We start from the raw sequence: 22,642 nt of genomic DNA, 5'->3' as shown, positions 1-22,642 counted from the left end.
GCGTCTTAACCCTTGCACCACCAGGGAGGTCCCAATATTATAAATACTTAATACACTTTAGTTATTATTAATCTTTGGGCATATTATTTTATATAGCATGAATGTGGTTGGTAACTGGAAGTGATTCAAGTGGGAATGAAGGTCAACACCCAGAAGTCTAGCCCAACCAGATGGCTCTTCTTTATGGCCAGTCACAGGGAACAATGTTTCTGTAAGAGCGGCAAAGGGCAGGGGGACTTTCTGGAAATGTGAGAATGAGTGAAATCTTTTCAGGAATTTTTGTTTTCCTTTTCCACATTTTGGTACTTCATGGACTCAGGCACTATGGAGAAGCAAAACAGTTACAAATCCTATGACCTCTTTGGCACTTTTTCATGATAACCTTGTGGGTCACAATGCACAGTTTGAGAAACACTAGGTTAAGCTATATTTTCTCAGCTTGTTGATGAGTATGTCATATGGGACAGAATCAAAGGCCATCCTGAGGTGAGATGCATTGCGTTTATTGCTTTTCTGCTATCTGGAATGTACTCTGCTCTGTCAGCAAAGGCTATTAGATTGGTCTTTGATAATTTGCTCTTCAACTCATGTTAGTTATTACTCTTCAATCTTAGTGTTTACAAATTGATTTTCTCGTGATATGCTTCAATATTTTTGTATATAATGAAATTATCATGTGTTGGTCTTAATTTCTTGTGTTTTAAAAAAATGTTTTGAACAAATCTTTATAGATGTGTCTCCTGTTTCTTAAGCATATATTCTAAGAACATCTGTAAGTTCTCAGGATAACTCAGTCAATTCATTATTACACTGCAGTGTGATTGTCATCAGCCCTGCTGAGATAAGCACATGCAAGTATTCTAGTTGATTACACTTTACAGCTTGCATTTTATCTTGTTATCCTCCCCTTTTATCTTTCTTTTATTCCCTCTTTTTCTTCCACCTTCCCTCTTCTTTCCTTTGCTATTCAAGTACAAATAAATACCCTGTTAAATATTACTTGCTATAGAATTCTTGAATATTCTATCCCTCCCATGATGAAATACGAAGAATGCTACTCCTTTCAATACCATTTAAAGGACAAATTAACAGTGCTGGGAAGATCTACAACAAGCTAGAGCTGTGACTGTCTCATGTATCTAACTTGGACTTGCAGCAATAAATAAATGATGATAGATGAAAGAAAGAGAGAGAGAGAAATAGAGAGAGAGAGAGAGAGTGAGAGAGAGAATAAGTTCCCTGATAATATCCGCATTTGTACACAGAACTGAAACAAAAATTTGCGAACAAAATGATTGTATTCTATTTTAATATAAAAAGTTGATGTTGGTCTACTAAATTCATTGAATGAACTACCAATGAGTTGTAATTTGCAAGTTGAAAGACCCTACTCTAGAGTTGTCCAGAATTGAGAACCAACCTGATTGGAACAACTCAGAGATGCAAGATTGCAAAAAGAGGTCTTTTTCCTTTTTATGTAGAATCATTTGTGTGTGTATGTGTGTGTAGAACATGGATAGTACAAAAAAGCAAAATATATGTTAATATGTATATATATATATATTTCTTCAAAAGTGTACCAGTCAACGTATCGTGATATTTGGCCAATAAATAAAATCACCATAAGAAAGTTTTTTTGTGTATCTGCAGCCATTTCTAATATTTTCCTCTTACTTACAGAACACCAAAAAAGGAGATTCACCCTCTATATTAGCTTTTGTGATGAGTATCTATGTACTGGGAGAGTAATGAGCTGGAAAATTTAGGTTTCAAAGTCTAGAATATGAATCTTTCTGTTGACTGGATAATAAAAAATTCAATTCTGTTTTATTGATATCTAATACCAATTCTCTTTTTTTATACAAATAAGCTGAATGTTACTTTTAGGTAAGTGATACTTATATTTGGAGCTCTTGTTAGTGGCGTATTTGCACACATGTAAATGTGTGTGTTGTGTCATCTCATTTGTGTTTTTGTTGTTTGTTTTTTCTTACTATGAAGAACCTATAGCAGCAATGCTGAGAACTGCCATCATTAAAATGAAAATAATACATCAATTGAGTGTGATAGTAGTAAAAGAGATTTGAATTAGAGTGCAAGAGCAGAAAGGATTGTGGACAAAAGATAAAAGGTTGAGCAGAAGCAGCAAAATCCCGAGGAGGGTCTTGAAAAGAAGTAAACACTGCATATGGAAAATGAAAATGTTTTTAGTTTAAGAAGTGAATGGATCTAGCTTGCCACTGAGATATATAGAAAAACATAGCACTGTCCTCTGAGACTGAATTTGGGTGAGTTGAGTCATTGTTAGAATGAAGAGGAACAGTGCACCAAATTAGAAGAATCATATTGTGTAGCACAGGAGGGAGTAGATGGAGGAATGTGGCTACTCACTTTGTTGGCTTGCTTTCACTCAGGGTTTTGTGAAACCAGATAGCCTGAGCAATCAGCAAAGTATTGCTTATGAGAAACTCCATGAACTCTGGCTTTTTCAACAAAAATTTGAAAGGGGGAATATGTACAGTGAAAGAAATGTAAGAGATCTTATCAACCAAAAGTAATGCATAGATTTTGCTTGCATTCCACTATGAACAAATAAACTATGTATAAACTGGGTGAGAATACTGGGAAAATCTGATTTCTCCAACCAACATTTGATGAAATTAAGGAATTATCAGTTGATTTAGAAGTGTCATAATGGTATTGTTGTCACATTGTTAAAAAGTCTCTATCTTCCAGTGGAAAATATCAAAATATTTTAAGGTTTAAATTGTATATTTGTAATTTTTTTCAAAATAAAGCATTGTTACAGGCAGGTTCAGTAAATGATAACTATTCCAGAACCCAGAAAAACATGAGCATTCATGAGATTAAGCACTTAGCCTCAGAGAATAGGTCCATGGAAGTTCTGATTCTGCGTTTACGAAGAGAACCCACAGTACCCTATATGTGACATTATAATAATATTGTAGTTCTTTATTACTACTCACTTAAAACTTATTACTCATAATTTATCCAACTGTACTTTGGAGAAAAATCCTTAGACTGATATATCTTTGTTCTTGTTCTTGCTCTAGCTCTTCCATGTCACTACCACTAGCACACACTTCACTGTCATATCTGTAATTTCAATTGTTGGTTTTTCCTCCAGCCCAAATACCATCTCTGCAAGAAATCTCATGTAGTTCCATGTATGTATAACACACAATCTTGGGCTCTTTTAGGACACTTGCATGCCCTATAAAATTTTGTAACCATGTATATGTATGCTCATATTCTTCACTTAACCAGAATCTTCTTGGGTATAGAGCCCATTCCATTGCAATATATACATTCTAATATCCCTAATATCCAGTGCATTGGTAGGCCCAGGGAATACTTAAATAGATATCTGCTAATGAGCAAATAAAAGAATAAATGGTGAGTGCAAACATTCCCAGACAAAGAAAAGCAAACCACAGCATCACTTCAGATTTCTGTCAAGTAGTCATCATAGATGAAGAGATTCTCTAGGCTTAATTAACAATAAAAACTTCATCAACTCATAGCAGTAACCAGTTTCAAAGAAGCCTTTCCAAAGAATATCCTTGTCTTTCAATAGTAGATCAACAGCCACCTTTTGTAGAATAGTTTGCACATAAGCTGTCAAAATCCAAACAGCTCTTTTGTACATAAAGCAAGATAAACTGAAGTTGGAATTGGCTATCCTGAAAGTTAAACTACGTCTCTAAATACAGAACGCATGTTTACTGCTTCATGAGCTGTTGGCAGTTTCCCTAAAATGACCAACATTAGAGCCATGCAAACATTTTGAAGATTACACCACAGTCATTCTTGTCTTTTCTCTTCTGTAAAGATTACTATAATGTGTTCATTATGGGAAAGCACGCCCTAACAATGCCTCACTGAATTTTAAGGGAGCAGCGGCTGAGAGAAATGCCTGCATCCAACAACCATTAAGAAATCAAGATCCACAGACCAAAGCTTATTTTTCAAAGAAGTTAAGTTGAAACAAACCTCTGGGGGTTTATACTGTTTTGCCTAGTTTATATCTTACTGCTAAATATTTTAGTGGCTGAATAAAAACTGTTAAGAAGTTACATGTGGCTTAACTTTGAAAAATCCATATGTTAAAATAATATAGGATGATAAAATTGGCATACTTTGAAAGATATTTGTTAAGGGTATTTGTTAAAGATATTTGTTAAATTGTAGAAATGTAATTATTTTTACTTTATTGGAAAGAAAAGGCAAGGGAATATTTTTTCTATATGATAGACCTAAATAAGTGAACATTGAACACTTAATATTCTATTTATATTCACAATAGACCTGATAGGTAGATGATGTGGCAGAGACTGACTGTTTTCTTCTCAAGCTATTTACTTCAGGGGAACTTGGGTGATGTCTGGTGATGCAAAATGTAAAATGCTCACTTCCTGCTTTCTGAACATAGCAACCCTGCTCCTGCACAACTCTGTGTTTGCCTCACCTGGAGAATGAGTGTCTCCCTAGTTTGCATCATTATCATCGCACTTGCTTCACTCTGGTTCCAGCACTTTCCTTGTTGAACAACTGGACTGTTTCCCAGCCACCCAAAGTAGGAGTTATTTTGTGACCAAATTCTGTTCTGTAGAATATTCAACTCCATGGAATGAGAGAGTGTTTACATTTTCCAGTACCAATCTACAAAATTCTCCAGTGAAGCAGCCTCCATGAGTTTCCCCCATTTGGCAGAGAGAGTGTTAAGGACCTAAGAGAGGACAGGAACTTGGGTTGTTTGGTTGTTTTTAGAGATGAAATACTCAAGAGACCAAACAGGGTTATCCTGGTAAGACCCTTGAATGAATGAAAAATAAATGTTTGTTATGTTAAGACAATGACATTCAAGGGTTATTTGGTGGTAAACGTTTAGTAAACATTTAGTAGGTATAATTCCCATTTTTCTTCAGGAAACTGGGATTCACAGACCCTAAGCTAGCTGTCCAAAGTCACATAGCCTGTGATGGAAGATCTAGGATTTGAACTCTAATCTATCTGATTTCAAAGCTCATGCTAGTTCAACCTGCCCATGTTATGAAATCACTGGAAGAGACTGCTGAGAATTTACTTAAGGAAGTTATTAAATCTTTCCAAATTTGTATCCACGAATCTATGTGTATAAGTTGGGAACTAAAATTATACTGTCATTTCCAGTATGTAAATTTACTTATAAGATGCAGCTCTGCTGCTTGGATTGGAGTTCTAGGAGCCTCCTCCTATCCTCCAGACATTTACAGTCTCTACTCTGCTTTGGTGCATCAAATCCTCCCAACTCTGGTTTCCATTAGGTTTAGATTCAGGCACACAAAAGCTGATATAATAATTAGGTGGCATAGAGAAGAAATATTTCCTATTCTTCTTTATTGATCCCCAAATTTTATTGGGGAAAACTCATATTCAAACAATGAAGCCATAATTATCTATTTGTTATCCTTGCAAAAGAGAGTTCATATTGCAATTCATATTGTGCAATGTTAACAAATATATAGGATCGTATCACCCTCGGTCTGTTTGCTTGTTTCATGTAGAGTGCCAAGCCAATTACACGGAGCAATATGAAGACAAGGACAAAAGCACAGCCTGTAAAAAATCTGCTACTGGATCAATCTATAGCACATTTCCACTTCATACAATGAGGTCACTGATTTTCTCTCTTCAAAGTAAATTAGCAAGGAGAAATGGAGGCTCAAAAAATGAGATTTAGTGTTAATTCTTTCATGGTTTTTAATAAATAGCTCTATGGCAGATTCCTTACAAAGTTTCCTAACTGGGAAATATGGACACATCTACAATTCTACATTGTTTTCTTTTAAAATATAATTGATATGTGTGAGTGTGTATGTGTGTATATATATAAAGTAAATACAATATCTTTGATGTTGGCTTCCTTCTTGTAAGTAATGAAGAAATGTGGCCTAATGGAAATCATAGTATATGCTTTTGGGAAAGTGTGGTTATTTTTCTGGTTCCTTCAATTGATTATCTCTAAGATTCAGTTTTCCATTTGTAAATTGAACACACTAGTATCTTCATGGGTGATAAACTTGAATCTTGTATATGAAAGAGCTCAGTATAGATACTCTTTCTTTTGTTTTTGTTTCTCTGTTTTGCAGGTTTTGTGCTTGCAATAAGTTGAGGTAAATGTTTACATATAGCTAACACAGAATAAGACATCTTTCACAAAGGATAATATTTACTTGATTTGACCAGCAAAAGCACATCAATTTTTTTAAATTTATTTATTTATGCATACAAGAGCTGGGGTACAGGCCAGAGATGTGGGGGGTGAGAGGATTCACCAGAGACAGAGTGGGGAACAGAACAGGCAGACTGATGAAACACACTGCTGAGGGGAGCAACGGGAGAGACAGGAGAGGTCTGCCTCACCGAGTGGGTTGCTCCCTGGCCAGCCAGGGATCAAACTTGTGCTGCAGAGGCTGTGGATTTTTTCATAGTGTGGCGCTTAACCTCTTGCGCCACCAGGGAGGCCCAGCACATCAATTCTGATTGAAATTTTCACATAAAGTGAGCTTTCTAGCTATCTATCACCATTTTTCACCTAGTCAGGAGAACAAAAACATGTATATATTGCTCCTTCTGTATCTTCTGCAGCAAGAATGTTATAAAAACACATGCTGCTAGTGTTCTAATCTAGATTTATCCTTTGTGACATTAGATACTTTTATCCATTTTCAAGATTTCAAACTATTTCATGCTGAAAACTAAAGTATGTGTAGCCTGAGCACCCCCACCTCACTTCCTGCTCCCAATAAATTTTCTGTGTACAGACCGACTGAATTTTCTAGAAATTCTTAAACTCAACAACCAATAGGGATATCTTCATCTTCCACAACTTCCTATTTCTCACATATATACATATATATAGATTATATATACACATATGATATATATTTACATGTTTAAATACACATATATAAAATATATTAAACAAGTTTTGATGATTTCATTCTTTATCTGGAACCAAATTTGGCCTACTGTGAATTTGAGCCACTTGAAAATAAAGTTGTCCTGATGTAAAGCCATTCTTGTACATTTCCATATTGTTTCTGATTGCTTTTACACTTATTTGGCAGAGTTGAATATTTGCAACAGAGATCTTATGACATGCAACTTTAAAATATTTATTACCTGGCTCTTTGCATAAAAAGTTTTCTGAATCCTGATGAAGAACAAACATTGAAGAACCAGTACAGAAAACTGATGTTCTTCCATCCCTAACCCCTGTCCTTCATTGCCTCATCATTAATATTTAGATTCAGTAAATTTTTCTTGCTCAATACTTCATAACCTCTGTTTCTGCCTTCACTCTGTCTACCACTGAGGTGAAGTTTAGGCCTTCAACACTTTTATTCAGACTGTTAACAATATTCTAACTGATCTTCCTGCCATTTTTTTTTATTATTTTAAAGCTTATGCATAAATAGTAGTCAGAATTGACTAGTTGAAAAAACAATTTGATTCTACCCTCCTTTCTCCATTCTGAAAATTTTCTTTGACCCTCTTATATTCACAAGATTAATGTCATTGCCATGATATTATCTGCAGTTATTTGGCATATTTAAATATCTCCATTTTCATTACCTACTACTCCCTGTTCTAATTTTATTCTTTAGTGGCATAAAATCACTTGTTTTCCCTGCATGCCATTGGCCATTCCTCACTGGGGTTTATGTCTTTGTTCATGCTGCCCTCTCTTTCTTGATCTCTTTCCATTCCTGTCTCTCTTCACCTAGTAGAATGACAATAATTGTTGCAATCAGTTTATGGTTCCAGCAGCTCCTGCACCAGATCAGTTAGATAGCAATTGCTATATTGTTTGGGAAACACCTGTCTCTCCAGATAGCAAGGTGGCAAGAGCAGTTCTTGATTTTCTGTTTGTTCCGTTTTTTCTTGCAAGGATGGACATGATGACTTCTAGCTCTTTTCATGTTGGAGCTGAAACTACAAGTTAGTTCAGGCTGCTTTAAAGCTCAGGGCCAGAAATCTTTATTCAAAATTGAATACAAATTTCATATGAAGTGCTAACCTGATTATTTTTAGGTGTGACTAAAAACTCCAGTTGCCAATGCTCGGGGATCAGGATTCCTCTACCTCCCCCCAGGGACCATGATTTTAGTGTTTTAAGTCTCACACCTACTTTCAGGGATCTAAACCATAATAGAATTTGCAAAACTAAATCATTGAACTCCTGATCATTTTCCCACTTTTGTGCTAGCCATACTCTCTGCCTGTCCAAAATTTGATGTAAGAGCTATGTCTCTGACTATATAGTCACCCATTATGGATGAGTCTAGACAGAAAGAAGTGGGGCTTCTGGCTTAAGGAATAGGAATTTGGAAATACAAAGGGAATCAAAGTCCTAGTAGTAGGAGAAGTATCTTGAAGTATGTACCAACAGAAACTGTTATGTAGAAGAGTCATGAAGAGGGATGAGGGGGTCAAAAAATAGTCCAAAAGATGAGGAAGCGAGATGTAATAGTAGGCAGAGGCACTGAGACAAGAGCAGAGGCTGTGGTAGTGAGAAAAGGCAGAAAAGTGGAGAACAGGACTGTCAAATCCCCTCAGGAGCAGGATCTAGAAGGACTCATACTCCACTGCTCTTAGGATTTCAGAGAAGTCTATGGGATTTTGAAAGATACCCTCCACTGGCAGCAGCACCAATTCTGTTATCAGTGTGGCTCAACTCTACTCTGGTAATAATTCCTACCAAGCTCTGCTTGTCAATTTTAGTGGATTTTCATTGGGGGAGGTTGCTTTTTTTGGTGTTTTTTTTTTTTTTTTGTAAGATCTACTTGACTAATAGCTTTAATTCTTTATTCCAATATGTATCTAGACAATAAACATATCACTTAAGAATAACTTGATTAGCTCTCTATTCTATTAAACTTAAAAGTCAAACTGAGGCCATTGTGATCTCATTCTTAGAGTACACAGGGAAAACAAAGTCAGCCTTTTAAGTATAAGACATGGGGGATGGGGTGGGTGAAGGATGAACTGGGTCAAAAACACAAGTTTCTGATTATAAAATAAATCCTGGGAATGTAATGCAGATCATGGTGACTGTAGTTCATTGTATTGGATTACATATATGAAATTTGTTAAAAGCGTGGCTCTTAAAAGTTCTCATCACAAGAAGAATGTCGTAACGCTGCATGGTGATGGATGTTAACTAGATTTGTGGCGCTGATCATTTCACAATATATACAAATATCAAATCATTATGTAGCACACCTGAAACTAATAGATGTTTATGTCAGTGTTATTCTTGAAAAATAATTTTTTAAAATAATCTATATATTCTCCCCAAACATTAAGGCATGGTTATGTAGACAATAAACTATACATTAAATAAAAAAAAAGCACAAGATTTTTTTCTATGGTGTTTATCTAGAATCCCTTCCAACACTTTTCTTTTCTTCCATATTATGTGTTTCTTCATGGACACTTACTATCATCCAACGCCCATGACATTAATTATTCAGATAAAACACAAGATTGACATATTAGTAGAAGCTAATGTTGGGTTCATGTCAGTTTTTCCTTAATAACATATTTGCTTTTGAATGTTTTTCTACAAAAAGATGGAGCCTGAAGTGAGATAAATATTTTGTTATGGTTATGGTTAAAGTGATTTGATTTTTACCTAGATGCTGCTTTGGAACTTACACTGGGTGACTTTGAAAAAAGTTATGTTTATCCCACACACGTCTAGAACTGGGTGCTCTCACTGGAAAGATTCAATAATTGTCAATTGAATATATTTCAATCAAATCAGTATCTTGCTGATATTTGTTTCATAATGCAAATGACTTCTATATGTCTCTTTAGATTTCTTGTATGCTATACTCTTATATTGGCTTACTTTTTGAAAAAATTCTACTTGTATTTTTTATACTAACATAATTAATTTTTATGAGATAATAAAACACATAATTTAAATCTTTTTCTAATCTTTGTTCCCACTGATTTATCCTATTGTGGTGAGGTTATCCAATATAAAAGATTTAAGCTAACCCAAAGAATAAGTGAGAATTCAATAATTTAAAAAATATTCTTAAATAAAATTTAACCTTGGAGTTAGAATATCTATCTTGCATTTAATTTTTTAGAGGCTACACTGAATTTTTGAAAAATAATTCCCTTTTTTCATTCCTTTTGTAGCAAAGGATTTTTTTTTTTAAACTATGATTCTGTGCAGAAAACTTCAAATGTCTTCTCATGTGATAGTGCAAAGACCAATAGGCTGTGCAATGACAGAAATCTTTTAGAGAGAGTACCACTATTTATGAGAAAGAGTCTAAAATTGTTGTTTTAAAATGTAATTCAGTAAACACCCATAACACTTCCACTCAAAAAATATTACACACACATTGAACAGCCTCTACCAGTAGAAAATCAATGTATCTGAATAAACATCACTATGATTTTATAATTAAAAAATGAAAAATGAATGTCATTGTTTTTTGTTTAATCACTTTTATTGCTCTGTGATCACAGTAAAGTACATTTGTTTCCACAGAGCTTAGGATCATTGTCCTATGGCAAGTGATTTCATAAGATGGTTCGACCTCCACTCGGGGAGTTGATCAGACTTCCACAGTGCCAGACCATTAAGTCATTTTTGTTTCCTCCCTCAGTACCTGCCCTCCAAAATGCATACTCTGCAGGTTAATCCACAGGACATAGTGAAAATGCCCAAATGTTCTCCTGAGTAATCCAACCCTGCATACTGATCAATCAGAGAATACATTGTCTTGCATACTGATCAACCTTGAAAAATAAGGTTCACTAGCCGTAAAATGGAGAATGAAGGCAATAATCCACTTAAAATTGGACCTAGACATAGTTTACCTTGACTCTACAGACAATTAAGTAGAAATAAGGTTGTTATAATTTTTTATTTGTTTTAATTTTCATTCTCTTAGTAATTGCTTTGGAATTTTTCCTTTGCTAACATGGACCTTGGGAAGGACACATTAATCCTATAAACCTGCAAAGGAAGAATTTGAAATACCATAAATAACAGAATATATGGGCATATATTTATTTGGGTTCCTTGAAATAAAATGTCTAAATTAATCACATATTTATATGCTCGCAAGCTATAGGTGATTATCACTGTGCGAAAAATTATACTATGTATTCAATTTCTAGAACATTTATTCAAGCATGCTATGATTTATAATCTAACAAAGGCTCATCTACTGCAAAAACCTTTAGAGAAGTATGTAGTGAGAGCCAAATGGAAGAAAAATCTGCTTTTTAAGGATTATATAAATGCATCCTAAGTGCATGCCACTTGATTCATATACCGCAGTTTTAAAATGTAGCACACAGTTCCCAAGCTATTGGTAAGCATGCCTATTCTGAAAGTAGGGATAAATATGTGATGGAATATTGGAACCTTTGATAAAGTATAATTGGTATCAAAAGTTAGTAGTTATAAAAATTATTTATTGCTTACTTAGCTAAGTTGCTATAACACTGTCTTTGCTAACATTTAAAGAGACATAACAGGAGCTAAGACTAATATTAGATTTCTTTTTCTTTTATGTTTTCTACTATATTTCTAACTTGTATTCTAATTAGGAACTCCCAAAGATCAAGAACTGCCAGCTTCCTTGAGCAGCTGGACTCCCAGCTGGGTGTGTTGTATGTATAATGGCTTCAGTAATTTCCTTTCTTTTCATGTGTCTTTTCTTTAGGTTGACGGCATTGTTTAAAATGAGATTTCCTTTGCAGGCAGTGTGTGTCCATTTTGTTAACCAACCTGATTTAAAAACTCACATTTTACTGATTTTACATATTGCTATTCATTTCAGATCAATTTTTTTTGGTAAAAATCCTTAATTCTTGCTGTTATTCTAACAAAAATTCAAACATATTTAAAATGCCTATTAAATATTTATATAGTATTACATTTATTTAACAAAGCATTAATTATAAACACATTGAACTTAGAGATGCATAATCAAAATTTGACATAGTTTTTACTATTCTCTTTCATAACAAATACAGATAGACATTAAAAATAATGATAGCTAAGGAACATTTGTTTTTAGAGCTTAAAGATCCTTATAGTTAATGAAAATGATAAATGGTTGAAGGGTTAAAGTAGAACCGAGTAAAGAGAATTGGACTATTGCTCTGGAATGGAAATGGTTAAGGTTTGATTTAATAACTTGCAGAAAATAAGTCAATTGCCAAGGGCACTGATACAAAATTTCAGTCTAAGCTTAAACAAGAAGACATAACCTGTTAATAATTCTTTCTTCTCACTGCCCTTTCATGGGCGTTTTTTTCTCTTTGGGATTGACCATTCTAACTTGCAGGTACAGATACAGTTGCAAGATCATAAAAGGAATTCAAAAGAATACTCACGAACAGCCATGCCTGTGTCCCATATATTTATGCAGCAATCATATAAAATAACTAACTGAATGATAAATGCTATATATCACTCTCACAATATTCAAAGAACTGAGAACTGTAGGCAAAAAGACCAAAATTTAAGGGTTTATTTTTTTCTACCCTAGAAAAACATGTATATTTCAAAGTCACATAACCCTTTAAAAATATTCCAGTCACTTGAAGAAATTTTTCCAAATTCATCCTCAAATCAAAATGATTGAGAGTCTATAAGAACAAAAGAGAGGATTATGTTTTAGAAAACAACAATTTCACATCTAATATTAAATAGTTTACACAAGGAGGGAACTTGGAAATTGATTCCTTTCACTTGCTAATTTGTTAATGGGCTTTGTTTAACTACATAAATGATAAGAATTATTGACGTCTTTTTTTTTTAATAGAGATCATATAGTGCTGTGTTTGGCAATTAAAACAGAATCTTATATAAGAAAATGAAAAGATGAGTTAAAATACTTTACAGAGCAAAGCTTGGTTGAAAATGTCACTTCATTTACATAGTTGAACAATACTAATACAGTATCAAATAGCTTTTCTTTTTTTTCCACATTGTGTTTATTGACCTAATGTTGGTTTACATTGTTGTACCTGCTTAAGGAGTTTTAGGTTCAAACCTCTACGAATGTAAATTTTTATACTTTGCCCACCATCAGTGCCCCCAACAATCCTCCACCATGTTCTATTGGGCCCCTTCCCTCCCACACTCCCACCCACCACCCTCCCCCATCTATATAGTTGCCTCAGTTTTGCCAAAAGAGTTAAGAGTTTATTATTGGTTTGGTTTTGACTGACTCTGTTGTTTCTCTAAATGCCAAATATTGATTTATTGATGACATGAACAATGTCTTTTAGAACAATTTTTTTTTACATTTTATAAAAGGATTTTATGAAGCAAAGTTAACATCCAATTGGTAGAATAAATGGGAGATATTTACAAACAGGTATTTAACAGTGTTCCTTGCAAAACGAAAATTTTTAAACCAAAAGTTATAGCAAAATGAAATAAGAAAATAAAGATTACCATTACAGTCTTATTCAGGAATCCGAAGCCATTGGAAGGCAGAATGTTCTCTCAGTTCAAAGAAAGACAAGCACAGATGGAGAAATGCACAAGGTCAGAGGAAACTGCAGTCACATACTCTTTAGCAAGTCTTTTGAAGTCTGAAATCAGGTTATAGAGAAGAAAAGATAGAAGAAAATTAATTTCCTTTCTCTTTCTTGTGGGTCTAGTAATAAGTTATTAAGTGCATTTCATCCAATCTAAGAGTAGGTGCTTTAAACATGTTATTTATTTAATTTCAAAGATGCAACCTTAGGAAATTGAATATCTTTATTTTGCAGATTAAGGATGAGCCTTAGATAGGTTAATTGCATCCTTGAGGTGACACAGCTAGTAGTGACAGTCAGAATCAGAGCATAGACCTATTGACCCTTTTATTCCATTCCATTATCCTACTAGACTCCAATGTGCTAGGGTACTTTAGTAGCAAGCAATAGAAACCAACCATGGTTACTATAAGAAAATATATGGGAAGGGTAAAAGGCAAATTCGAATCAAAAGGAAGAGTAAATTAAAAGGCAAGAAAACAATGACAACAACCACCCAGAAGCCTTGGTGGCAGGAATTCCAGAAGGCACAACATCACACTTGTGTAAGTAAGCCTCAAGAATTTTCACTCATGCTGCTCTCACAAGGTCATATTCTGAGGTGCGACTTCTCTGGGTTTGGTCACCCCATCCCCCCAGTAACAAGGAAAGCTGAAGTTGAACTCTTTAACAAGACCTCACTGGAATGTGCCCAGTGAAAGAGAAATAATTTCTTAAAGAAAATTAGGGAGTGTTTATCTCCTCACAAATATCAAGTGGTTAGTTTGTTACTAGTCTGCTAAAACAAAAACATCAGAAGCCCAAGGTAACTCAGGTAAATTCTATCTATTATGAAAGTGTCTTAATTTTTTTATCCTTTCCAAAACCACAAGTCTCACCTCATTTGGCATAAGAATATAATTTCTCATTCATTTGTTTTTTTATAAGAAGAAATTAAACAACACATTTAAAGTTACTAACACGAGACATTGATGAACAGAAAGCAAAGTAGCAAATGGCCAGGGAGGAAGGAGGAGATCATCAAAATTCTTATATGGCATATTTATCATGTCATTCAATTTTCAGTTCTTTATCACTTTATTCTCTGCTGTCTGGGGAAAGAGTGAGAGCCCATTCTCTTATAGGCAAAAGAAAACTTTTTTTTTTTTAACTTTCTTCATATTCCTGAAGTTGCCTTTAGAGTAGAAGTGAGACTAAGTTTCAAGTGGAGAACAAAATGCCTCTATATGGTGTTCTTCCAAGAGCAGAATGATAGAATGGAATAATTATGAAGTAATCTATAAAGATCTGGTATTTCACAGAATTGGAAATTTGAGCCCAAAGAGATGAAGTACCTGCCTTGTCATGTCACTAAGGCAATTATTGATGGAAAATGAGAGAGAACCCTGGTCTCTCTCTCTCATATATATATATATATATATATATATATATATATATGTAATTGATATTATATCACACTTCCTCTAAATTTTACTAATAAATGATGCATATACAAACTCAAAGGTGATGTAATTATGTATTTATACTACATATTAATATATAGCTGGCTGATAATATACTTGTATATATTAATATGTAAACTAATATGCATATGTTGGAATCTGATTGTTGTGAGACTATGAAAGAAATTTTTTTGGACAAAGATTCTATGCACAAGCATTTTTTCTCAGTTTTATCATTTCAATTTAAACTTGCTTTGGAAAATAGTCATATTTTCTCCATCCTATATTTAAACTTGTTGCATTTGTAGCTTAGACAGGATGGAACCAGAAGCAACTTTTTTCTCTTATAAATTCTAAGATCTCCAGAACATATTTTTTTCTTAATCCAGTATTCTGTGCATGACTCTGTGATACTTGATTTTTTGTAACTACATCATAAATGCTAAGGGTGCCTTTTCTGACACTCCTTTTCTAGCAGTAGGAATTGTCTCTTTCTTTGCCCTCCAAATAGGCCATCAGATTTGCATCTTAGTGCCCAGAACACTGCATTGTCGTTGTTCATCGTGTTAGGATAGGTTTCTCCTGGAATCAAGGTGTAACACACCTGGAAACAAAATGTGGATGTGGGGAGTCTTTAGTATGATTTTCCACATAATGATTCAGGAATTCAGACACCGTGGGCCTGTAGCTACACTTTTCCTGATGCCTGATGTTCATGGTGAAGAGAAAATTGGACTTTTGCACACTGACTTTTTTATGCTTTAGGAGAGTTGAACAAAATTTTCTTTCAAAGATTATTGGCTGAACTAATCACATAACCCTATCTAATCACTAGGAAAGTAGGGAATGTGCAGTAACATATTCACATTCAATCTGCTTTTATCTCTGTCCCCCTCAGAACCAGATTCCTTATACATCATCTTTATCCCAAACCAGCTCACCCAATTATAAAATCCAACCCTTCTTTGAAGTGTAACATAACAAAAACAAAAATAAAAACAGTAATAATTGTGAGAATAGGTAACAATTTTTTAAGATTTATTTATTATGCATACAAGAATTGGGGTCTAGGCCAGAGGTGTGAGGGGTGAGAGACTTTGCCAGAGACAGATAGGGAGTGGAACAAGCAGATCTACTGAAATATACTGCTGAGGGGAGCAGCGGGCAAGACAGGAGAGGTCTGCTACGTCATATGGGTAACGCCCTGGCTGGCCAGAGATCGAACTTGTGCTGCAGTGGCTGTGGATAGATTCACAGTGCTGTGCTTAACTCCTTGTGTCACCAGGGAAGCCCAAGAGAGTCGGTAGCTTTGAAGAGGTTCTATTGGGTGATATGCTGAAGAGATAGGAGAGCTGCAACTCTACTACTGGGAAAGAAGGTTAGAACTTACTTGGTTAGAAAGTGATTTTTACCCTAGTTATTAAAAATAGAATGATAAGGATGATGTAGAAGTATACATCCCTTGACTTTTATTTTAATTTAATTCTAAGTGTATATTTATTCATAAATCTTTTAATACACGGCAAGGCCTATTTCTTTGAAAGTGGTTGTACCCCAATTTTATATAATTTCAATTTTATGTAACTGTAGCTTTGCCATTTAGAGGTATAATTATTCTGAGCATCTTTTAGGCAATATCTAGTGACTCTATTTTTCTTTAAATATGATACATAATTTCAAGGACAGGAAAAGTAGTATAGTAACTTATCTATTGTTAATAACCCCTGATAAAGAAGTTCCCCATTTGATAAAGGTGAAAAAAATCCTCCCATTCTTTTATTCAGTAGTTCTCAGACTGTTTCTTCAATGAGCAGTATTAGCAATAACAGAGAATGTGCTTTAAGAAAATTGTAGGATGCACCCCAGACCAACTGAATTAGAAACTCAATGGACTGAAACAATCTGTTGTACCATTTTCTCAAAAATCTTGTAAAGGAGAGCAAAGGCCGTTCCCCAAGCACACTGCACCTAGTTCTCAACTAACAGATGCTTCTTCCCCTCACTTCTCTTTCTCAAACTTAACAATTCATTGACAGTAACACCACAACCCAGCCCAACATGACTCTGTTACAGCAATGAGACTTCTGTGTTGGTTGCCATTTGGATTCTAGGAACTCATCATTTTAGTAATAAGTTCCTTTATATACTATGGTTTGTTCTAGTATAATTTACTTTAGGAAACTGATTTTTGAAATTAGAAAACACAACAAAGAAGACAATAGGCTATCCTAAAGAACAATAAACATTTTTTTCTGTTATTTGTATTCTACTATTTCATGTATTAAATGTTTGCTGAATATCCCCTCTGCATCCAGCCCAATGACATATTTTAGGAGGAATAACGCATACAATGTATACCAAATAATTTTTCTCTTACACTTGTGATGAATACCAAGATTATACAATGTTGCTGATCTTACATAATTCTTACTATCACAGTTCCATAATGGTATAATAATGTAGATTTTTCTATAAAGTTCACCCATATGATGCCATTACTTTTAGCTAGCAAATTTTTAATGGATTTCAAAGATTGGTGTCATTTTTATTTTATTATCAAATCATTATTTTCAGAAAAAGTCCATAATTTAATTTAAATTATCTTTTATATTAAATATGTTAGTTTACATGTATCACTGTAATTTTCTCTTAAATATTGAACATCAATATTGCTAACATCAGTGCTGCTTAGGTTGTTCTTTTTGTAGTTTTCTGACATTGTCAAAGACAATACTTGATCAGTCCTACTTATCATCACTATTCTATATTACAATATTTTCTCCAGTGGCTTAAAAATGTTTGCCAGAGTCTTATTTACTAAATCTGGATAAATATTTTTTAATAAAATTATTTTCCAGTTGCATTTTCCTGGTTATTGTCAAATCAAATAGTCATGACTCAGTAATTTAAAAATATTGAAACAAAACAGTTTATAATTCATTATTTCACAAAGGTATACCTATTTCATGACAACTACACCTTTATTATTGGCATAATAGAAAAAAAGCTCTTGTGGTGAAAAATGAGAAGAAATTAAGCTGGCAGTTTAGAATGGGGAATGACACTTAAAGTGAGCTCTGTGATTCATGTAAAATAATCTATCCTTCTAACATATTCAGCAGCTAATTATAATGCTCCTCTAAATCAATCTGTTTTATAACCATATTTTTTAAAAGACTACCCTTCAAACGCTAAATATAACCCTAGACTCCTCAAAATTAGAGTGTTTCCAGGAATATGGTGACTTTAAAGAAATGTTCTAGATGTCAAATTTGGACTCATTAACTAGAGAAGTGATAATGCTCTGTGAATCAAGAATTTCTTCTACAATAAATTCCAATTAGGGTTCTGAGAAAAACCTTATGATTTTTCCTAATTTTGAAGGCATTATTGCTTTTTGTTTGAGTGTTGGTTTACTGAATGTGCTAATATTTGTGCATTTATCGATAGTCCAGTCTGTGGTGAAGTGACAATTGTATACTTCTATAATTTAGATCTGCCCTCTAGATTACTATGAAAGCAGTTTGCTTCATTGGCTCTTTACATGTTAAACTGAAAGAAAGGAGAAAATGTAGGACAAAGTATGTTCAACGTGTTGAGCCAAATTGCCTCTAAACTCTCTAATCTTTTCTGGATATTGCTGCTGTACAATAAGAAAAATAGAAATGATAATCCTGGTATAACATATCTTCAACTAAAGCTTAACTACTAGACTAAGTCTTATCCTGTTCTTTAAATATGACACTCATGCTAGAAATATATTAATTGTCCTTTTTCTTTAAATAGGTAATGGCAATGGAAAAAGAACCCAAAGAAAATAGTATATGCATTCAAGAACCTACAAAATTAACATAATTTAACATCCCACTAGCCATTCTACATTGAAAATGCTAAATTATGGCCCTGAAAACCTCTAAACTCCAACGTTATGATTGGGTATGTAGGGTACAGCATCATTCACTTTTCTGTGTTAAACCATGCATTCAGTTGTTTCCATTTATATTGCATCAAAGCAGTTGAAATCCAATTGAAAAGTTTCTTTAGACAGCCATTGTGTGGGAACATGATGTCAATATTAATAAAGGCTGAATTTCCCCTTGGCTCACTTCTTACAGATAAGCTTTTCAATAATACACTGCTTGCACCAAAGGTCTGATGGGACTGGGAATAGTAAAAAACACTAATAAAAGAATGTTGAATGTTTTTATATTAAATTTCCCCACAGGCAAACTGAAAAGCCTACTTAGAGAACGCCAATCAACATGGCACTTATTAAATGTAACAAGAGTCCTGTTATAACAGATCTTTAAAGCCCTAAAAATGAATTAGAAAATAGACAAAAGACAGTTGCAAATTCATTTTTAAATGCAAACACTGGACATCTCACTTGATATGCACTAAACTGACCCTGGCTTATTTGATCTTCAGAAACTATCCATTTATGGGAACTCACAGCATTTAAAATTCTTTTACTTACTTAAAGGAAGTAGTAGACTCTTTTACCTAAATTAAATTCTAGATGTCTTACTAAGCTATCCAACAGAAATTAAAACCTATGTAGTAATTAAATTACATTCTATTTATTTAAAAGATATAACAAATATAGCAGGATAGTAACTAAAATAATAAATGGATAACTTGAAGAGAAAGAAGCAATTGTTTAGATTAATTAATATGAACCCAGCAAGATATAGTGTAACTTTGAACAAAAATAAACATCTGAGGTTCTTGAATACTGTTTTAACATAACAACTTGGGGTTTGTCCTCAATTCACAGACTTATCAACCATCACTTTTATTTGAAGTTAAGCAATATCAAGGTGATGACAAATATATTAAATCTGCCCATCTTTGAGAACTTCAACCCCAGGCTGAGACTAACTTGGTTTCAGTAATAAAACAAAATTAATTGCTATCATTACTTATTTCTAACATACATAAGAGAAAATGGGAGATTAGTCATTGAGATTTCAAGATAAAAGGCAATGTCACAGAAGCAATTTTTTAATTTCTGATTTTATGCTTCTGTTATATATAATAAACATTTATTTTTCCTTTGGAAAAACATTACTTCCTACAAAATATAATTAAATTTCCCAATGTCCAGGGAAATAAGTTTTTTTAAAACTGTTAAAGTGGGCATAATGAGGAGAAATTCCAAAATGGCATAAATAATGTAGATTTCCTATAGATTTTCAGATCAACAAAAATATATTGATTATATACTGCATACTTGACATTATAGATCTGCATATAGATATATAGACATATACATATATATATAAAGCATGTATATTTTTATAAGACAATTTAACAAATCTTGGGCATGCATTTATTGAACCTACTGAGCGTTCTACATAATTTTTTTTTTAAGATTTATTTATTTATACAAGCACTGGGTACAGTCAGAAGCACGGGAGGGTGAGAGAATTCACCAGAGCCAGAGCGGGGAACAGAACAGGCAGACTGACGAAGTACACTGCTGAGGGGAGCAGCAGGCGCGGCAGGGGAGGTCTGTGCACCATGTGGGACCCTTGTCTGTGGCCGGTGATCGAACCGGCGCTGCAGAGGCTGCGGGCAGCTTCGCAGCCCAGCGCTCAACAACTGCGCCACCAGGGCAGACCCTCTACATAAAAAATTAACACAAATTTTAGTTGAAATTTACAGAAGATGACAAAACCCCTAAATTTCAATTTGTAAATTAAGAGGTTAAGTTTCTTGTGTTTATAGAATTCTGAATAATTTGTCAACAAGGCTTTCGCTAAATTTTATTTTACAATTTCAGTCTACTAACATACAAAAATTGGTTAGGATATAGAATATTTTTATTTAGAGTATTGTGTACTTCTTTCCTTTCAAATTCCATTTAAATTCTCAGAGTAGAAAGCATTTTAAAAGAGAATGTTCAACACTTGGACACTTTTATAACCATGGTAAGTTCTCAGTCTTTTCTCAATTGTTTACATTGCAACTTACCCATTTTGGAGTATAGTAAGGTTATTTTTCAATCACCTATATTTTACTTACTGGCAATGTTTTATATCAGTTCACAGAGTTATTTTTTTTAAATCTTTATGTTATCACTGATAAGAATTTGTTGTGAATATAGAACTTTTTACTAATCTATTGTTTGATTTATAGGATTTCCTTTGCTTGTGGGTGTGGAGTTTATTACAATTAAAGTATAATTGTGTTGATTGTAAGTTCCTATTGGAAAAGGTTAATATCTAAATCCTCTTTTTATCTTTCCTGGTACTTATTATCAGACCTAACATATTAAAGATATTTTAAAAGTATTTGTATTAATAGTAATGATGCATGTTTTTCCCTAAGGAGAATGTTGATACCTAGTCTGTGTCATGGATGAATTTATATAATATTCATATTTTTAAACTCATATATAACATTGCAACCCTATTGTTTCAACCTTGAAGCCCTTCATTTTTGTTGTAATTACAGTAAATCGAGTATGGTCTAATAAGCCTTTATCTTATTATAAATGACAAAATTTAATTCAACTACTCACAAACACATTTTACTATTTTCTTAAAACAATGGTGACGAAGTGCAACATTCTTATTCCTTATTTTTTGGGATATTTTTTATCATGGCTTTTGTAGTCTAACGGTCGATTTCATAGTGTAAGTAGGTTCGTTTTCCAAGTGAAGTAGGGAAGGGGTCCTTAAGGGTAAATGAAGCTAGAAATCAGATGAGCATTCAATTTAAAAATATCTCTAGTTTTTTCTCTTTCCTTTTGATCTAAAATGAAACTTCACAAAAGCATATGTTTCTCATATATGCAAGAAGGAATTCACTATAATCATTTACACAAGTTCTTCAAACATCTGCCCACATTGGTGTGTTATAGAGTTCTTACATTTGCTCTCATTGGTGGACCCTTACTGGCATTCCAGAAGATCATTTAATGTCTGCAAATTTTCTTTGTAAACTACAAGTATATTATTACTCCTCTATGATAAACTGAAACTTGGCTTCATTCCTCATTCACACAATTTAAATTATGTAGATGATAATATAATTTGGATATGAAGTAGATAGCATATTTACATTATAAGTGTTCACATATCTGCCTATGTCTTAAAATTTATACTGAACATTTCTTTGATTTCTATTTCTTTGTAAATATGAATGTTGAAACTATATACCTAAAGTAAACAGTAACTTACATTACTTCTATTTTCTCTTCAGGTGTATCACTGCTTGGTTTTATTATTGCTCAATTCCCACAGATTCCAACAAGTGATATTTTGGAAATTTAAGAACAGATCTGAATTTGTACAAACACGACATTGTGTTTTTTTTTTAAATTTATTTATTTATTTATGCATACAAGAGCTGGAGTACAGCCAGAGATGCAGGGGGTGAGAGGATCCACCAGAGACAGAATGGGGAATAGAACAGTGACTGAAATACACTGCTGAGGGGAGCAGCGGGCGAGACAGGAGAGGTCTGCTTCACCATGTGGGTTTCTCTCTGGCCGACCGGGGATCGAACTCGTGCTGCAGAGGCTGTGGATTACTTCATAGTGCAGTTCTTAACCCCTTGTGTCACCAGGGAGGCCCCAAACACAACATTGTTTTGTG

This window comes from Talpa europaea (genome assembly GCF_964194135.1).
Source record: "Talpa europaea genome assembly, chromosome: 6".
In the NCBI taxonomy this organism is placed as follows: Eukaryota; Metazoa; Chordata; class Mammalia; order Eulipotyphla; family Talpidae; genus Talpa; species Talpa europaea.
Note: the sequence above shows the minus strand (reverse complement) of the source record.